Source organism: Amblyomma mixtum, chromosome 6 (assembly GCF_055824585.1).
Source record: "Amblyomma mixtum isolate Tamu chromosome 6, ASM5582458v1, whole genome shotgun sequence".
In the NCBI taxonomy this organism is placed as follows: Eukaryota; Metazoa; Arthropoda; class Arachnida; order Ixodida; family Ixodidae; genus Amblyomma; species Amblyomma mixtum.
This window is the reverse complement of record NC_143017.1, coordinates 55,870,982-55,892,144: the sequence shown is the minus strand read 5'-3', so window position 1 is coordinate 55,892,144 and position 21,163 is coordinate 55,870,982. Positions and strand designations below refer to the sequence as shown.

At 47.3% G+C, this 21,163-nt stretch overlaps 1 protein-coding gene across 1 annotated transcript in view; it reads left to right on the top strand.

Moving 5' to 3' along the window:
• Positions 1–21,163, top strand: part of LOC149339192 (uncharacterized) — a 212,672-nt gene that overhangs the window by 16,306 nt on the left and 175,203 nt on the right. The window lies entirely within an intron of this gene.

Below are 21,163 nucleotides of genomic sequence, written 5' to 3'. Positions count from 1 at the left end.
TGATGGCATCGTACCTCGTTGTCGTCGTCAGAGGAGGAATCAATTTCAGACGCGCTGTTTTTAAGAATAACAGACTCTTTGCAATGTAATTATTATGTATTTCATGATTAATTCCATGATTTTTTCACGTTTTATACTGCGTTCCTTGTCGTAAAAGATTTTTTCCCGACGAGAAACCACAGTGTTGTCTGCGGCGATTGCGGCATGTTGCTCACAAACGATTATTTACAAAAAAAAACTGGGTCACTGACCAAGTCAAAGGATGAAAAATGACGTTTCGGGCCCCATACGGGGCCCTTGTTCACAATAAGGCTGTCACAGAAGAAGGGATGGTTATATACGCTTCAGAATCGTCTGCAATCTTTTCACGTAGATATGATGTAGCGTGCCCTGATTCTTGTTTAGCGTGTTGGCCGTTGTCTGGATGATTAGGGATTCTAGATGCAGTCTTGCAGATAGGTTTCTTTCCGTCGCCAAGATTTCCACCTCATCCCAGCCTATCTCGTGGCTAGTGGACAGCACGTGCTCTGCAAATGCATTTTTTGCTGCGGGCTTGTTTCTGACGTCGCCCTGGTACTCCTTCATGCGCCGCTGGAAGTTCCCGGTTTCCCCGATGTAGGCGGAGGGGCAGTCCCTGCATGGTATCCGATAAACAACGCCAGGGAACTTGGCACGTGGTAGCGGGTCCTTCACGTTGACCACATCGGCTCGCAGCTTGCTGGTTGGCACGTGTGCAAAGTGCACTCCGTGTTTACGGAAAATCCTAGAAAGGGCCTCGCTGATCTGACGCACGTATAGAATCGCAGCACGTTTTATCTTTTTTTTTTTTTCAGCTGTTGTGCTCCTCGTGTGTAGGTGACTTTCTTGGTCACTTTGCTGATAAAATTTCTAGGGTAGCCGTTTCGCTCAAGATAGTTTTGTATAAGCTTCATCTCGTTGCCAAGGCTGACCGGGTCGGAACAGATGTTTTTAGCACGGTTGACAAGTGACGCAACCACTGAACGCTTGTGAGCCGTAGGGTGAGCGGATTCAAAATCCAGGTATCTTCCCGTGTGCGTTGCTTTTCAGAAGACGCTGAAGGCTCAGCGATGCGCATCACATTTGACGAGCACATCCAAGAACGGGATCATGCTGTTCGCTTCCTCTGCCAAAGTGAAATTTATAGATGGCTCTACGGCATTCAGGTGTTCAACAAAGATGTGAATATGCTGCGTGTTTAAAATGCAAAAGCAGTCATCAACATACCTGAGAAACACCTTTGGACGATGTGTGAACGAGTTCAGGGCTTTCTGTTCAATAGATTCCATTGTCAGGTTGGCAGCCGTGACTGACGCTCCTATTGCGGTTTCGAAGATCTGCTTGTACACTGTGCCGTTGTAGGTAAAATACGTGTTGGCTAAACAGAAATAAAGCAATTCGCTGATCTTGCTGACGTTCAACGGCGTGCGATCGGGAAGTGAGGGGTGGTTTCTTAGGAGCTCCTTGCAGGTTTTCACAGCAAGATCGACCGGGACACTTGTGAACAGGGTACAAACATCAAAGGACATGAGCACATCGCTTTCTTTGAGGACGATATCCTTGACTTTTTCAATAAAGTCTTGCGAATTCTTGATGTGCGTCACTGTTTGTCCTACCAACGAAGCCAAAACTTTGTGTGTGCAGATAACCGGACAGACGGAAAAGAGGCGACCTGGTGAAATCCACGATTGGCCTTAGCGGAGCTCCACTTTTGTGAATTTTCGCCAAGCCATATATTGCGGGAGCGGATCCATTAGTGCAAAGAAGCCTGTAGTACAGCTTTCTTTGAGAAGGCAGAAGACCACTGAATATGTCAGACAGGATCACTTGCAATCGGGACTGTATTTTCGACGTAGGGTCCTTAATGAGCTAACAATAGGTTGTCGCGTCCTCGAGCACCTCTGACATTTTTGAGTGGTACGCAGACCGGTCAAGCACAACAGTCACATTTCCTTTGTCTGCGGGCAGAATTGCAATATCCTCCTTCTTTCTCAGCGACTCGAGGGCCTTCCGTTCACCTTCGGAAAGAATGTGCTCACGGTGCTGTTTCCACATTCTTTTAAGAACACCGACCGCATTCATTCTGACATCTTCTTGTACGTCTTTATCAAGAAGACTAATGGCTGTTTGCACAGCGCAAATCATCTTCCGCGTATCCGGCGGTTTCCCCTGATTGAAATTCAAGCCTCGGCTTAGCACCGTTTCTTCGGTGGCACTCATGGTGTACGACGACAAGCTCACAAACGACTTTTAATGCGTCTTTCAATTTCAAGTGCAATAACAAGGAAGTAATTACTCATTGACGTCCACCATACAGCTAGAAAGGAAAGCTGTACAGCTTTCACGGGAACTTCGTAGTTAAAGGAAAATTCGTTTTGGTCCGGGGTTCGATATCGGGGTCGCTGTACCAGTTGAGCTAACCGGGACGGCTAGCATGTGGTAGCATGTGGCTAGCGAATTGATCAGTAACTCGAAGTGGGAACAGCGTTGGTCAAATGTTTAGGGGGATCCTCCAAAGCGGAGTATATTTGTAATAAGATAATAATTACTCACTGAAATATACCCAATTCCAGCCAGTCGGCTACAAAGAAAGCAAAGGAATGTATATTCCTTATATGTAAATGGTGCGTACATGTGTGTTCCTTATCTCCTTACGAACACACACAACCAATACAATGACCATCAGGTGTCCTTAAGGCCTGTAAAAGTTTGGTTTTCAGAGCCGCTTATGAGATTCACCGCTCAAGATGGCGGCGTTGATCAAGAAAATTGCGCTTTTTTGTATGCCTCTGACTTGGTGCGAAAGGTCGTCCATGTAGTCGTCACATTAAGGAGGCATACTGTCAGGATTGTGCGCACTTGCCCTAAAGCGGGAAAATGCTTTCAAAGGAAGAAATTGGAATTGAAAACTCGAGTACACAAATATATAAGCCGTGACTGAAGAGATTAAGATCAGGTTTTAATGCAGGCCTACTCGCTCAGCTTTTGTGAAAAGAACTCGAGTTCTGATCCGGCATCAACGAGAAATTAAGTTGATATTAAACTGAAATATAGAGGCACATTTTAACATATACACAATTTACCGAGGGGTGGGCATGCGAAGGAGAAATACTCTCAAACACGTGCGCTGCGCGACACCCCACTGTTGCCGTCCTCCCCTGGGCTGATAATCCGGCACGCGTAGCAACGTCTGGTCGCTTAGCTACCTGTCAAGCGCGTGTTTGCGTCTGTACAAAAAAAGCATAAATGTTGCACGGAACGCCAACATCCTCTAGGCATCAATGTTTTATTGCCGGTTGCGACATTTCTCAATGAAAGTAGAAAAAAAAACGCCGCCAGTATGTATCCACACCACGTAATGCGAAGGCCACGGCGCGTCTGCGTTGTCTATTTCTTCACCGTTTTCCCGCCGGCCCCGACATGCATTGGCACACAGCAGCACACGATGTAAGGACTTCACAAATTTAGCCGCAACTTTGTTTCGCTACCCCACATGTTCGTCAATATCGTCAGCGTGTGGGCATCTCCACCTGAAAAACAAAAACAAAAAACATGCCATTAGTTCAAAAATACTTATTTCCACAGAATGGCATGAATGGACGCGGCAATAACGACTTTGACCCAACTGCAAGGCGAGCAAAAATGCAGCCACGGCAACGTAAGAAACACACCGTATGCACGGAGCGGTAAACTCTGTCATGCATTGTAATAAATTATTTGACTGAAATCACATCGAATGAACTTCAAAAAGTCCACTACGCATAACCGTGCCAGAGATACAACAAAAGCAACTACTTGAGCACTGCCCTTACCCGATTGAGATTGGAATTCTCAACACAGGGGCGGTGATTTGGCCTGTCGGTAAGTCGGTAATAGTTTTCGATTAGTGTGCCAACCTATCAGACCATGTAATTGCACATATTCTGCTATTTGTGAACCAGTGAGTACTGTCGGGAGTAGAGTAGGCGAGAATGCGAATTCCTTTCAGGGAACTGGCTTGTATGGCTCGTATTATGAACAGCCTTACGTCAGCGGCAGGAGGGGCCGAATTTCAATTTCATCGCTCGTATATCCACAAACAAACACAGCTATGATCATACGTGGATTCATTTCGATCATGTACTCGCTGTTGTTTCCAAAGTGTTCAATTTGTGAACGGGGTACTCTGTCGCAAGCTCTGCGTCTGAATTGTCACACTCGCCATGGCCAAGCAGGCAGCGAGAGCGATGAGAAACTGTGCTCCACAAAAGCTATATAATCGATTGCTCTCCGTGACGTGGAGATTTAACACACGTTGCTTGCTTTTTTCATACATGCAATACCATACCACGTTTGCCCTAGAGACAACCGGCGACAGAAATTGCACGCGTCAACAGCGAGCATGGCACTTACCGATGCTGATCGTTCGCTTAGTCGAAGAATTGTCGCCTGCTGCCGGTTGGTTGATGCAGGTTAGCTAATAGCATAGCGCACACGTGGATGAACACAAGGCGAGCTCCCCCGCACGATTTATAGACCTGGCAGGAATAAAACGGGCGGATGACACTTCCAGATATCACACACTGCTTCGTCTGCAGCCCACGGGATTCAGATTACCAGCCCACGCGTCGGCGGTTGGCGGCGCTCGAGTAAAACAAACATGGCGACGCCGAGGTATCGAAATTAAAATCGTGTATATAAACTGCACGAAACGATTTATAAACGCAAGAGCATTTCTGAACTTCACTTCATGCTTTAGCGCAGCATAGACCTTTTTCACATTTGCCTTTTAGAGCACAACCATATTACCACTGGGCTGTGCCAGCAGCATTCTGATTGGCGGATTTCAAACAGGCAACTACTGCGCATTCCCAGCGCAGCACAACAAGCAGGTACGTTCATTCAAACTGTGAACAGTGCAGGGTCTAATGCGAGGTTTCGTCATTATGGCATTCCTATCTTTGTGAGCACAATTTAATGCGCTCATCAGGAGTGCTGTGCGCAACGAAGTATCCTTTAAAGGAATATTTCTCTTTAGTAGAACTGCGTACGGAACGTGAGACTGTGGCTCAGAAAGAAAAAATGAAACCCGCATTTGCTCTCCGAACATCAAAGAAGCGCGTTCCAAAATGTAAGAGCTTTCCCAGTTCCGTGAACCAGTTTGTTGCAAATGGACGAGTAGTGTTTCGTGCACTTCGTTATCGATCCGCATAATCCGAAGCAAAAAAAAAAAGCAAATGAACGGAAACGGTTTCCGGGCACTTTTACGACAGGAACATTTAGGTAATACCGTCCACGGTACTTCCTCTGTTGTGTAAAATTTTATTTTATTTATCTGATGCATCTGTGTAGCTCATGCGGCCGCCTTTAGCTGTTCGGCTACTCGATAGTGCTTTGAGAACTGAACGTGAAAAATAAAAATACCTCTTTTCGTCTCTTTTTTGAGGGACATTAAAATGTCATATCGTTAAAGATTGGTGGTTATAGGGTACGGCAAGTGTCATTACAAAAATTCACACATAACTTCGTTACGTATCGTCATAATTTCATTACATAATGTCATAGCATTAGCAGCTCCTGATGCCTTTGCCAGAAGTTACATCACTTTTCTCCAACCGGTGGGAATGATCCACTATGGTCGCGCCACTTCCCTCCGGCCAGTCAGCGAATTTAGCTTCCTATGACACAATTTCTTGCTGACGTGGCCTCTAATACTATAGTCTTAAATGTTACGAGCTAGGCTCATTTCACATACAACACTATGGCATAGTTGATTTAGACAGATACAAAAAGAACAAGACACAATATACAACGTGCGCAGTAGCTCATTAACATTAAATTGAAAAATGATATGCACACTTCGAAGACAACTGGAATGCCCTCTCGGAGACTTCTGATGTTATCGGCAAATTTTCCGGTTTAAGTGCCTCATACAAAAAAAATTGATAGGGGCTTAACGTAGTTAAACCGAGCAGACCTGCGAAAGCAGGTGTTCATTCTTCAATTGGAGGGGGCACTTAAACTCCGCTTTAGGGGTGCGGCATGATATCTTTAGTGGGTTAATGCCCATGTATGCTGAATTGGTAATTCCTACTTAAGATTCATAGATGGCGGCGAGTCCTCATATACCAATACCAGCGCAGTGGCGCAGCAGTTAAGCGATTCGCCACTGCATTGGCAGGTGGCTGTTTCTATCCCAGCCACCCGTCAGGATTTTGCGACCCATGTTGCTCTTCCCGAGCAACCTCTCGCGCAGATGGCACGACCCTCGTCCGAACTTACCCGAGCTTACCCGAGTTAGTACCCGAGTTACTACCCGAGCTTAGCCGAGTAACTCGTGTAAGGTCGGGTAGGAACTCGGGTTGCTAGGCAACGACAACTCAAGGTCGTTTGGTAGCCGCACCACCACGAGCATACGCGACGAGCCGATCTGGGCTCCAGTAGTATTACTTTCGCAACAAAAAAACGAATTGCAGGTGGTTTCAGCAGTGTTTTTTGGCGGGGTGGACACCGCCGCCACGTACCTGAAAGCGCGATGGAGGTGTCCACTGACCAATGGAGCCAGTTATTTGAGTCTTCAACTTTTTCATTCTCAATTTACCCAATGTACGCCGGTGGCCTATGCTCCAATGGCCCGATTCGTCACCAATGTTATTAACGCCAACGGGTATCGCTATAGTGCCATGTTTCTGCCACAGCGTTGTCCACGCCAATGCATGCAGCGCACATCTCTGTTATTACCGTCACATAGCTCAGAGCGCAAATATTAGTTTGATAGCAGTATTAGACGATGAAGAAGATAATGTTTAGTGCACAGCGCGAAAGTGTGTTGCTGTTTAACAGGAGCCGTGATCGGCTACGGCGATTGTACAGTGCTCTCATGCAGTGGCCAGCGAAGCTCATCTCTTCGCACCGGCGCTGGTTCGAATCCCAGTCGCGGACATTTATTCGATTTATTTCTATTCATTTACTTCACTTCGCATAAATCCACAAACATCGCAAGATATTTCTATGGGTTTACCGATCGGAATAGTGTTTTCGCACTAATACGGTCGAGTCGCCGGCACCAGTGCCGATAGATCCATGTGCTTTCACGCGCAGACGCTAAAGTAGAGGGCTACTGCAGTCGACTGGACGAGAATGAATCGGCTTTTGAAGCGAAACAGATCATTTTAGCCAAGCGGATGACCGCCAACCGGACGCCAAAAGTTAAAGCCATTCTCCCGGCACAGTAGCACAACGGCATGTCGATTGAGGAAACCATGAAGCAAAGGAACACTCATCTACATTGGTTTGTGGTGTTCGAATAATATTACTGGATAGTATCAAAGCCAAGGCAGGGCATATTGACTCTAACCTGGCTCTAAGCCTTAGTCTCTTCTAGGACTCAGGCTTAAGCTGTTGACAACGTTGATCGCTCCATTTGGTCGCCCCCAAATGCTGCTTGTCTTGACGCCTCTCGGCTACCCTTAAATCACGTCTTCGTTTGGTGGAGGTGCTCGTGAACGACATCAGCCCGGAAATCCGAAGGCGCATGGTACCTGCTTCCACGGAGGAGACCACCCAGCATCCCCCGCCCCTGTTGTGGAGTGCCACATGCACTGGCGCTTTGCCTCAAAGGGAACCCTTCGTCTTTGGTGGAACCGATCGAAGACTGTCTTTCGACCTACGAACGGAGGATGCAACCGATGTAACGGAGGCTCTTCATTTTGGCCTAACTGCTTTCTGTCTTGCCAGATGTCTTCTACAAATAAATCTCCTCTTCAGCATTAATTGCTGATTCGGAACGCTAGTCGATTAAGTTGTCCAGCTCTGATTCTTAGACCAAAACATACGAAGCAAGATGTTTACAGTAGAAAGCGACGACTTGAGAACTTTTTCCGTGTCTTGAGAAGCTTGTGCTTGCTGACAGCAACCATGAGTGTAGAGATTGAAATAAGCGACTTTCAGCTGCATCCAGGAAAGACAACTCAATCGCTGAAGAAATTTTCTGCCGGCTGTATGGTGCTTCGACAAATACCGATACGGCATGAACTGAACAAACACCCGTATGTGTGCACTTTTCATCTTGTCTGTCTGCAGCGTTGGAGATCTTGTGATGTGGCTTGTTGCCAGTGCACACATACTGTGTACTCCCGTTCCGACTTTTGACTCCAAGTGCTGTCAGCAAGACTTCGTTGGTCCAGTGCTTGGCCAGAGAGGACGTGCTGTTAGTTTTTTTTTGGTCTTTCGTTTTTGTGCTTTTCAGCCGGTGTGCGTCTTTGTTTGTTGGTTGGTTTCTTTGTCTGCGTGTTTTTATCTACGTGTGTGTTTTCCATGTGTGTTCGGTCGGTATAAAGCAGCAGTTACACCTTTTGATAAGACAGTGCTAACTCTCAAAAAGCCAGCACTGATGGCAGCCAAGAATGCAGTCCTAAGCAGGGCGTCTACATACTATGCACAGCGTTCGTGTATGAATACAAACAACCGCGTCACATCAACTCAGTAAACTTCGAAGTCTGAAACTCACGGCATTGCAAAACGCAGTGGTAGCAGCCATGTTTTTTGTAGTTGTTTTTTAGAGGGTCTAATTCCATGTATTTGGCAAGAAACAATCCGTTGATGAGCTGTAAAGTTGGCTCGGTATGGGCGCATACCGTACAAGTGAAAGGACAATATCCGCCTCTTCTTTTCCATTGAGGTCTCTCCCCCGGTAAAAGAGAACCGAAATTGGGTCGCCTATCTAAGCTAACTAAATTTGCCAACTTACCAAGCGCGGCACGACACAAAGCTGCGGCAGAGCTAACAAAGCCTCTTTACCGCAGCGTCCATGGACTTCCCACCGTAGTCAAAGAACGAGAGCGTCCAGCTAAAAAACACGAACCCTCAATAAACCCGGCGCGTCTCATTGAAAGGGGCGCCAACGGCGAACAAGTCGGCTCGGCAAACAGTGCCGATAAAAGAGTGACAAAGCGGGACGCGCATCCTAGAAGCGACAGCCGCGGCGCGCCCCGAAAACAAGGCAAACGAACCGCCCGAGGCTTATCTCGACAGTCGCACGCAAGCACGGCATCAGGCTCGCATCAGCCGCATTAAGGTGGCCCGCGCGGCGTCGTTTGCAACGACTCCGACACCGCCGCCTGCGCCGCGCTCTCGCCTTTATTCACGAACGAAGCGAGAGCAACGCCGAACTTTTTCGCAGCAGCCTCTCCCTCACTCACAACAGCCTCTCCCGCACTCGCAACAGCCTCTCCCTCTCTCCCACCGTTCCCTCTCTCTCTCTTTCGTGCCGCCCGCTCGTGCAGCCACTGACCGCAGCACCGCGCGTGTGGCAAGGGCGCTCGTTAACCAGAACCCTCCTCCCCAACGCAGCTTCATTATAGCCCGCGCCCCGCTGTTGCAAACAGCGTTGTCGAGGCTGCCGCAATGGCCGTTAGAAACGGGAGAGAGAGAGGCGGAGGAAGAGATAGGAAGGGCTTGGAAACGAGCGGTGCCTTCTTTGCAACTTCTGCACGAATGAATAAAACTGATTTTTTTTTTTTTTTTTTTGGTGAGCTCGAGGGCGCCTGTCGACGACGTTTATATAGCCGCGCGTGTCCACGTTGGCACTGGACGTACTGGAGTCGTCGTTTTTACGAGACTGCCGGAAATAGGCACCGCTTTGCAGGGCGAGTACGAATGAGTGGGCTTTTTCTCACGGTTAGCCACAAACCGGGCTTAGCACTGCGCGGAGGGAGTCCGCAGGCGCCCGCGCTTGGGAGACGATAGGCTGGCTGCGAGGGAGAGAAGTGCGGAGTCTGGGGATACTTGCTTGCCTCAGCAGTAACGGGGATCTTTCTTCCGCAGTCTTTCGAACGGCACCGCGCACTCATGCCCATTGGTAGAGTGACTTCCGTTTTATGTGCTTCGATCGCTTCGCGGCTTTTGCTGCTTCTGCTCTAGCTTTGCGGCGCAAAACCGTGGCGCAGTCCTGAGACCGCTGAGCAGTATGTATGTGTGTAGGCGGACCCAAAGCTCGAAAAACACAGCGACGAAAGACAAAAACGACACCTTGTGTTTCATCAAGTGTTCATAATGTTCAGACCCTCCCGTTTTTTTTTATTTAGCTGATCGCCTTTTACGAACCACCGAACTCTGTTTCAACAATCGGTGACTGCTTTCTGAGTGCCTTCCGCCGTTGCTTCTACTGGGGCAGCGGCGACGCCATTCCAGGAAGGCGCTCCGTCTTGGGGGAAAGCGCCAACTATTCGAGAAGAAGAGGAAAAAAAAAAGAAGACTGAAAGAAGTCCCCTGTCTACGCGGCAGCTTTGCTTGCAGAAGGGAAGGAGGGATGGAGACGGAGGTTAGGCGATACGGCTAGCGGAGGAAAGAGAATTCTAATTAAAGGACGTTTCGGTCCCCCCACGACATCCCTGCGCACAATGGGAGGAAAAGATGCTGACCAAAGGAATAGGATTGATTGGCTCAAGAGCCCTCGGGTTTCCTCATTGGGCTTCATTTAAGCTAGGCTTCCGCGTTGGAGCGGGGACGTCGGCTAATTAGACGTCTCTCTCCCGATGTTCGACCCTTTTTAGTCTTTTTTTTTCTTGCTTTATTTCATTTTGTCTTTGTTGTTTATAAATGTTCGGCTTGCCATCCTACTACCAACTCTATTCAGCTGCTTCTTAGAGCAAGGTTCGCGAAGCTATGACGTGCAGGTTTTGTTTTGTTTTGTATTGATTTTCAGAAAAAAGGAATGGTTCTCCCCACTTACCAAGCTCTATTCAATATTACGGCGGCAAATTATTCGCCTTTCGAAATTTTCTTCATTTCACTCTGCAGCCGAAATATTGGCGGCGCACCGGCGCCATTGGTAACTGCAATGTGACTTTTTGAGGAGAGGAGACCTGTATGTGCATTTATTACCAGCTTGCTGCAGAAATGCAAGCCAACGCAGACTGCGACATTTCATGGCGACATTGCCTCGCTATTTATCCCCTGCGAAGATGCCTCTTCGTCGTCTGTATATCCACAGATGAATATGCTTCGCTTCCTAACAAGTGTAATTGCAATATAAACGTCTGCCTTGCGAGGCGTCAGCTCGAGAGTAACACGAAAAAATTAGCTACGGTTCAACCTGGTTGAACCTAGCAGACGAACGAAAGCTCTGTTAAGTATGGTTACCCAATCTGACGCCTTCCCATATCTTAAAGGTCATCCGATTCAGCTTGGGTAGCCATACTTAACAGAGCTTTCGCTCGTCTACTAGGTTCAATCTGGTTGAACCTAGTAGACGAGCGAAAACTCTGTTAAGTATGGCTACCCAGGTTCAACCTGGTTGAACCTAGTAGACGAGCGAAAGCTCTGTTAAGCATAGTTATTCAACCTGACGCCTTCCCATATCGTAAAGATCATCAGATTGCACTTGGCGGCGACGACACCTCGTCGAAGCACTAGTTCCTGACGTTGCTCATCCATGGCTTTGTGCGAAGGTAAGCACAGGCCACACGCTTTTATATAGCCAACGGCGTGTCACGTGATTTCCGGCAGTTGCGAGAGTGCTGTCGGCTTCGCATACGCAGCTATGGCGAGGCCCAGCGAGTCACGTGGCTTGATTGTTGAGATGCGAGTGAGCTCCTTCGGCTCAACGCGCGCCGCAGTGGTGAGTCACGTGGTATGACGTCAGAGCCAAGCCTCCGCTCGTCCTGGTTTGAAGGTCAAATTTCATAGCCACATGACCTTCAGCTTTGTACCGGAGGAGTAGAGCTTTCGCTCTGAAACACTTGCAAGTAAACCTCAAGACGCGGCTGACGCCCTGCGTTTTACTCACATGTGTCTTCGCGTTGCGCCTCGCAAGGCGCGTACAAACCGCGGCTCAGGTCCAACCCAACTTGCATGTTTTGCCTCTTTCCGCGACATTAACAGACGTTCCGGTAAGGTTTGAATTTCAGCTTTTTCAACAGCCTTCCCTAGAGCAATATTGTGGCGTTTCTCCGACCTATGCGAACACGTTTCAATGTTCGCCTGTAACTTTTCGAGTGTTTTGACGCAGCAGGTCACTGGTGTAGAAAAGTTCACCGCACTCAACGCAGGTAAAGTTAGATCATTTCTTCCGGCGGATTTTCTGGGGAGGGAGAAAAATGGCTGCAAGAAGCGCAATGCGTTGTAAGAGGATATGTCTATGACTAATGTGCGGCGACTCACATTCATTTTGCAAGATCGGTTGCATCTGAGCCCGGTTGGTACCCGACTCACCGTTTTCTTTCGTCCCCTCACGTATGCGTACCTGCATTCCAGAGTTGACGCCAGGCAGCATTCATTTTATCCGCAAGAAAGCACGGGTGGAGGGACTCCGTCGAAAATATGATCTTTTATGACGTAACCGAACCGTTGACGGCTTGAAAAAAGATGGCGTGCGTTTACTTTCATTAATAAACAAGCAAAAAAGGCAGTCCTTTGGGTCGCCAAGAGTTGCGTACATTCGCAGTGAAAGCAGTGCTTATCACGCCTCTCACGTATTTCCTGCTGCGTGTGCGCTAGGTATCTCAAATGAACGAGCCAGGCGTTTCTCTTCGGCCGTCCCGACATTATCTCTCCAGATGAGCTACTGTCGTTTCGTTTCCCAACGTCGCGTCCATGCGGAAAACTGCTTTGGCGTGCGCAGATGGATGCTGCTTTTCCGACTCATTCGTGATGCTCGACGAGGATGGTATTATGCCACATGCCTGGGCTTCCGGAAACGCAGTTATCTCTGTCTTCCGGTTGTTTCCCTGTCTCTGTGCACGAGGTTCATTTTTATTTTCTCTTTTTTACTAGGCAGCCATCCCTGGGAATAAAGCTCATGATGCGATAGGATACCTTATGGTCCTGGAATGAAAATGCATTGCTACCTTTGGCATCTTCCCCTGCACGCAAAGATGAAAGGGCACAGTAGTCAGCAGGCATTAGTAAAGGAACGTCCGGCGAAATACGCTTAAGTGCATGAGTAGCTGAGGACTTTATTTGCAGAATGCCAGCAATATGGAATTGGGACGGAGAAAGCCAAAGATGCAAAGAAAAATGGCCTGGCTTAGCTTATGGTTAAGCCTAGGATGCGAAGCATACCGCCGGCGGAGGCTGCGCGTCCGCAAGCGAGCGCACGAGTTGAGCCCCAGCTTTCGCAGCTGTTGTGACGTCAGCGCCTCTAGCGGAAGGAGCGGGAGTTAGGCCGCCGGTGGAGGCTGCGGCCGCAAGCGAGCGCACGAGTTGAGCCCCAGCTTTCACAGCTGTTGTGACGTCATATCACGTGGTGCGCCAATGTAGGTCAAGTGGTAGCTACGCGGCCGCGCGCGGCGCAGCAAGGAAGAGCTCGGTTGTGCGGCTAGTATGCTTCGCATAAAAGAAAAGTACCTCGTAAACGAGAGCTGTATGTGGGCTCTGTTTTAGCAGTTAACTTTTCTTCTTCTTTATGCTTTATATTCTTCATATTACACCTACTTTTATTCCAATACTTTGGCGCCGCCACGGTGGCTCAGTGGTTATGGTGCTCGGCTGCTAACCCGGAAGACGCGGGTTCGATCCCGGCCGCGGCGGTTGAATTTCTTTGGAGGAGAAATTCTAGAGGCCTGTGTACTGTGCGATGTCAGTGCACGTCAAAGAACACCAGGTGGTCGAAATTTCCGGAGCCCCCCACTACGGCGTCTCTCATAGCCTGAGTCACTTTGGGACGTTAAACCCCATAAACCAAACCAAACCATTACTTTTGGCCGTTTCTTTACCTCACAGCCATTTACAAACGGTAAAAAGGCGGATTGAATAGGCCTGAGTGCCTGTAAGAGCCCATCATGAAAACACAATGCGTTTACAATGGAGGTGACAGACTGATATGGTAAAGAAGACAACATCGAAGTTGTCATCAATGACAGCAGTAGATGAAAATATTGGCTACTAAAGTGGTGAGATGCAGAAAACTTGGACATCTTTTGCCCGCTCCCGCCGCGGGCGGTATGAGCTGTCGATAGATCGCGTCGAGAGCATCCTCGACTCGGGCAACAATTCGCTCGCGCACCACACTTTTTTTTTTTCAGCAATATTAGAGATGCATAGCACTTAGGCGATGATGTTATTTCTCGGAACTGTGGCACTCCCTGACGCTGTCGCTAAGAATTCACAATAAGCGAAATATTGCCCTTGCTATCACAGCTGTCTCGAGCACATCTTTGATAGACACTCTAAGTGCCCTTCAAGCATCACCCTGCCGGCATCTGCCGCTCTGATCCCATCACTGAGGGACCTGACACTGGCGGGAGATTCGTCGAAGGTCGGCCTAGCTTTGATGCTGCTTCCCTAAAGTAAAACACCAGCCAACTTTTTGCGTTCAAGGAGTGTAATCAGAGTAGAGCTCACAGAGTAAAACTGCTACGCTGCTGGCCTCACGGGCGTCTCTTCGTGAGTGAGTGAACTGTAAGTTTGCGCAGCCTGGGGGAAATACGCGACCCTGCCACCCACGGCCTAAAGTTTAAGCGGGCCCTATCCCCCATCGCAAAGCCTTCTGGAATGTAAGCAGCGTGTTTATCGTCCGCATACCATTCGACCTTTGCGGCGCTATTACGAGCCAAATGGTTATACGAGACGCTGGTCATTCACGTTCGTAGCAGTGAAAGCCAGGTTGCAGCATTTCCGCAGCGGAGACCGTGGGCGGATCATTTTCACCGCAAATGGGGACAGTGGCTGGAGCGGCATCTGGGAGCTGCTCTGCGCCTGAACGGCCGAAAAGGGGGGAAGGGAGGACGGGGGGGGGGGGGGGGAGGTGTGGCGACGTGGTTCCGAGTTGTGTGTTTCAGGCGTGAAGATCGGGAGAAGGCGATCACATCCAGGCGCCAGCATTTCGCGAAGCCGGCGCTCTGGAACGTGCTTCGCATCAAGGTTGACATGCGGACGGCGCGTTACTGCCGCTCCTTAGAGAAGAGTTGAAATGGAAGGAAACTTTATAGCGTGGCACGACGGAGTTAAGGTTAATAACAATGCTTCCCCACGCTCATGATTTCTATTGCTGGCCACTCGAGGAGCTATTTAATTGCTAAAAAAAAAGAAACGAAGTTTCAGTTCTTTTTAACTTTCGCTTCTTCACTCCCTATTTCCTAAACACGAAAAAACGTGGTATATAGTACGCGTGGCTTGGTGAATTTTGTAGGCGTGCAAAATAATGTGGTTCCGAAGAACTATAAAGAAACGAAACAGAATTAAAGAGCAAATCTACAGTGAGGAACATGTCCACCATTTCTCGATAAATATTTTGAATATTGTAGGCTTGATAGATTTTGTAACGATGTAAAATAATGTGGTTACGAAGAACTAGAAAGAAACAAAACAGAATTAAAGAGCAAATCTACAGTAAGGAACATGTCCAGCATTCTGGATAAATATTTTGAATATTGTATGCTTGATAAATTCTGTAACGATGTAAAATAATGTGGTTACAAAGAACTGGAAAGAAACGAAACATAATTAAAGAGCAAATCTACAGTAAGGAACTTGTCCAGCATTTCTGGATAAATATTTTGAATATTGTAGGCTTGATAGATTTTGTAACGATGTAAAATAATCTGGTTACGAAGAACTAGAAAGAAACGAAACAGAATTAAAGAGCAAATCTACAGTAAGGAACATGTCCAGCATTCTGGATAAATATTTTGAATATTGTATGCTTGATAAATTTTGTAACGATGTAAAATAATCTGGTTACGAAGAACTAGAAAGAAACGAAACAGAATTAAAGAGCAAATCTACAGTAAGGAACATTTCCAGCATTTCTGGATAAATATTTTGAATATTGTAGGCTTGATAAATTTTGTAACGATGTAAAATAATGTGGTTACGAAGAACTAGAAAGAAACGAAACAGAATTAAAGAGCAAATCTACAGTAAGGAACTTGTCCAGCATTTCTGGATAAATATTTTGAATATTGTAGGCTTGATAAATTTTCTAACGATGTAAAATAATGTGGTTACGAAGAACTAGAAAGAAACGAAACAGAATTAAAGAGCAAATCTACAGTAAGGAACTTGTCCAGCATTTTATTAAATATTTTTAATATTGTAGGTACTAGTATGGAAACATTGAAGATATCCGATGGGTAGGAAGATCTTCCTTTTAAAGTTTTACCATCGCTAGGATCGAGTAGTTAAGACTGCCATAGAAAACCAATGGGGAAAGGTTTTCACGACTGCAAAAACGTTAATAGTAAAAAAACTCTTAGCCTGCCAAGGGGAGATCAGCGGATATGTTGATTGCTATAGTGAAATCTTGCGATATATGCAAAAAAAATACTTTTTTTCTTGTTTTCCGTTCAAAGGTGCTTTCCTCCAGAGTTTCTGGGTATGTCTGGAGTGCCAACTATCCCAACAGTTAACTATTTTTAAAGTACAACTAGGGTTAGCCCCACCGCTAGTTAAGAAAATGAAGTTAAAGAGAGGTGTATCGTGCAAATTTCAGGAATGACTGAAAGCATATCGATAGACACGATACCACACGGATACCATTACTGAAAAAATCTGCGGAGTATAATCTGCGGAATAAGATTTATCGATTTATTGTCAATAAAAAATAGCCTTCGCGGTAAAGCAGGACGCCCTTTAGGTCCATTATTTGCAGTTTGTTCGCTAAACTGTTCCCTCTCTAGTCAGCTCCGCACAACGCTGCCACCCTTCGCTGTGGGCTCACTGGGATCCGTTTCCGCTCTAAATTATCGAGCTCAGTGAGAGTAACCGAAAAGGACACATTAAATAAGGAACTGAAAGCACTGCGCACGCGCAAAGTCTTCATATGTGGACCACCGGATGAAATGGAATGTACGAAGTGACTGAATTATACACATCCTTAGTGCACAAACGCGCACTATGGTACTTATTCGATCGGTGTGACAAGATCAGTTACCGAGTACGTTTTTTACAGCAGATTCAGTGAGGAAAAAGAAGGCAATCTGTGAACCTCCAGCTCTTTACCAGCCTTCATGGAAATTTTACGGCCTGCCCACGGTTTTCTGTCGAACTTCACGCAAACAAACTGTACAGACCCCCTTCAGCTAGCCCCTAAGCGAAGTCAGTTTAAGTGCTGGAAACTAATGGACCTCGCTGGTCGCAAATAAATAATGACCGACGTCGCCTCCGGTCACTGGCGTCATCTCACTTCGGCTTTTATAGCCGCGTTTTTCGTTTTACCATATGTACTCTTTTTTTTTTCCTTTTCTAGTCGCGCGAAGCAACGCACGCGAAAGCATAACCGAATAGAAGAACCAGAGGAGGAAGCGAACCCCCCTGCTTCACCTCGTATCGCCTCCTGAGGAAAGATGTGCTCCGCATCGAAGCGAATCCTATATCGACTTCTCCTTCGGGATACGCACTACAAACCGACTGGCGCCTTTCCCTTTCCCTTTCTCATACCACTGATTGCACCGGGCCGCCGGCACTGCTCGCCTCTTTCGACTCGCTTCACACGCACCGAAGGCGTGATTGACTTAGCGGAATTAATCTAGCTCCTTTATGGGCATCAGTCCACGTCCCGACTCCCCCGAATTCCGCTGTTTCTCTTCTTCTTGCTTTTTTCGCCTCGCTGGTCACTCCGTTCGTTTGCGCTCATTGCGGGATGGTCGCGGCGCGACGGTGGCGCCGTTATTTCACAGCGGCAGGCCGCCGCAACGAGCCCTTGTTGTGTGTGCGTGCGTGTGAATGACCGTGACTCAATTATGTTGACTAAGTGCCTCTCCCCCCCCCCCCCCCCCGTACAGACAGTTTTGTCCTGCTTTTTTACTATTTCGCGGTGTTTCTGTTCTTCGATTTTCTTTCTCAGTCGTTCTTCCTCTCTCTCTGAAGTGCTCCCTCACAAGCTTATCGCAGCAACGTGTCTCGCGGGGCAAGATTTTTCATCCGCGAAACTCTATAGTTTCGCTATTTCGCCGGGATCGGGCGCGTTCGGGTATCGGATTACACCATTACAGAGCATTCCTAATCTGCGAAACAGTTAATGCGACCAATTTGTTACCGCGAAGGAATAAGGGAACGAAAAGAAACGATGAATCCTTTTACGCTAATTGCCGCTTCGGGACTTGGCGTTCCCAGGAAAGCAGTGTGTGGGAGTGATAAAGAGGATATTCGCTGAAAAGAGAGAAAGAGTAACTTCTTCATTTTTCGAGAACGTAGGAATACACAATAGGATAAGTTTAAAACCTTTGTTTTTGCAATTTTTTTTTGTTTTAGCGTGTCTAACGAGAAATTGTACACAAGCCGATATAACCTTCTTGGTGTTTTTTTCTTGCGCGGATTACTTTATAGAATTCCGTAAATGAATACGTGTAATTAGGACAAAGAAAACTTTTTTCTTCATGGAAACTTCAGTTTCTTCTTGGGTTCATCCTATGAGTGCATATTTTAGAGACAATTACCAAGATACGAAATTTAATCTTTTTATGGAAACCTCCGAAAAAGGTACACGCAACCTCTCAGCTGCTAGAAGTGAGGCGTATTAGAAAGAAAAAACTCCAGCTTTGTAATTTTAAAGCTAAGTCGCATGAGTGCGGGTAACAACGTAGGGAGCCAGCAGACAATGAAACTATCTACAAAGCATGTGAACCAGACTTGAGTTTCGTAAGTGAAAAGTGCAGTTTTTGTTCAGAGTATGCACATGTCCGACAGTTTCGGACAAAAATTTTGAAAATTGGAAAAGTATAATACACTTTTAATGAAGTATTGAATGTAATGGTTCATTCTTCAGAAGCGCAGCAAAATCGCTCTTTTAAATTGATTTCATTGTAGCATCGAACAGTTAAAGGGCAACTGCAGCACTTTTTTAAGAATTTCGCGATACTCAAGAATTCAAAAATGTATAGGCTGTAGGTTAAGCATGCCAAGTGCTTTTGCACTAGCATTTAAAATAGTGACGTAATCGACGATTGAATTTTGCGCTTCTCCTCAATGCAAAGAAGGAGTGCAGGAAAATTTAGCGTGACGTCACGGAAGGTATGATTTCAAATTACCGCTGTCGTCAGCCACACCCTGCTCTGACGCGTTAGACGCTGCCAAACGACTCTCGGCAGGGTTTGCCTTCGGTGGCGTTGCTTTTTTTTCTTCAAAGCAGGCGTTTGTGCGTTGGAAATGTACCGATACCTTTGATGACATCATCGTGCGCCCCCACTTGGTGCTGTACGCTGCTGAGAAGCTTGAAGGGCGTCCGGATTCTAATCGGTGATTACTTCACTATTTCAAGTGCTAGCCCAAAAAGACTTCGCATGCTTTGCCTGCAACTTTCGCGCATTCGACCCTGTTAAGCTCATTGATTTCTAAGACCTATGCAGTTTCCCTTTAAGACTCCCATAAAAAACCAACGGGAACGCGTTTGTTGACGGTACCAAAAACGTTAACAGAGAAAAAATTGAGAATGCCACCGGGTGATCTGCGGATTCATGGAATGTTACTGTGAAATCTTACATTATTGAAAGAACAGCGTTCATAAAATGTTTCCCACTCAAAAATGCTTTTGTCTTGCATTGTTGGCTATGGAACGGAAAGAGGTTGTATAGTCTTTCGTGCCACGCATAAGAAACTGAAAGGTGACTCAGTTTGTGTAAATAAGCGAATGTGCATGTGTTGCCTTTTTCTTTCCTGTGTTGTCGTCGATGTGCCGCAGTATTTTCAGACAAGCACCAACTCGCCCCACAAGCCGTCATTCTATTTTAAGCGAATGACACCGGCCATTTTTTCTCAATTAAGAAAAATGAGTTGCGAGGCTACTTGGTCACGAGTTGTAAAATGGCGTGAACCAAAGGCAGCCTCGTAAAACATATAAATACAGGAAAGCCCCCACCCAGTCTTCGCGACCTCCACGGTTATTTTCATTCCGTGTTGCTTGCCGAATCCTAATGCCTTTTTATACTGATAGCATAAACATGTAAAGCGATGATCTGGGCTATAGGCGCGTATGCGCTTTCTTTCTTGTTTTATTCCGTGTTCCTTCTGTTATCACGCATCTCCATGACGAAGCGGACGCACGGCACGCTATCTCTGCGTTCGAAAGAAGAGGCGGCTTTGTCCCTCGCATTCACATCGATGGCTGTATGTGGAGCCTTGTGCTCTGTGAACATCGTCACCATCGTTGTCACAGTGTGTATGAACCGAAGACGGTTACGTTCAACGGCATTTACTTGCGCTTGCGTTCACTTCTGTTGACCTGCAGCCATCGAGGTGAGCCTGAGTCAAGTATGGAACTTTCAGTCACGCGGTCTTATAGTCAGTGCCTCAACTTGCTCTCAGGAAGCTGTCGAATGGTGAGGAAAGAGACGGGAGGGGGAGGGGGGAGCTGCAGCGAGAGCTTTAGAAGTACAAAGCTCACCTAGAGCTTACCTGTGAAGCCCTGTAGCACAGAGTGCATGGCGGTGCAAGACTACAGAGACGGTGGGGGAGGCAGTGACGTTTCTGTGTGGGCATACTTCGATATATCGCAACGCTAGTCGTATCAGCCCAGTTCTCACTTGTTTCGCGTCCTCGTCATTGTCGATGTTGCCGTCCCGTCCGCTTCCAGCCTGCGCAAGAATCCTCCAGAGTAGGAAGACTCACTGCAAGCAAAGGAATTGAAGGGGCACTTAAGCTTCGCCTTAGGGGTATGGTGCGATAGCTTAATAGGCTAACTGCATTATATGCAGATGGTCGTCACAGATCCCTGGGAGTCCTCATACCCCTCCTGGAGCAGTGGATCGCCGCTGCCGTGCGATGGCAGGTGCTCCCAGCGGTGGGCCTTGGGGAGCCCATATTGCTCTTCCCAAGCGACCAGTCATTAATTTAACTGCCACCTGCCACGGTGGACAGTTTGCTCACTATCCGATGGGCAGGCTCGGGTGACGTCACAAAGTCACGTGACCTGGGTGGCCCACCTGCCTCCTAGGTTGCTCTCTGGGCACCACCTGCCGAAGTCATGCTCACGATTTTTCGCTCGCAAAGCCGACAATGCCGGCGCCGGTTTTTCTGGACAACGAAGCCTTTAACGATGTCGCGTTAAAATATTGCCCCCGATCCGAGTATTCGTCGTCGTTGTCATAGCAATATACGTGCCAGCAGCCTTTATCAAAATTTTGCAGCCCAAGGAGTTTGGTTCTAAAGCGTGAGCTTGCAGCACCCGTGGAAAACCTGAGCGCAAGAGGCGTGAGGGTTGGAGTGCCTCACACATTCCAGTGATTTGGAA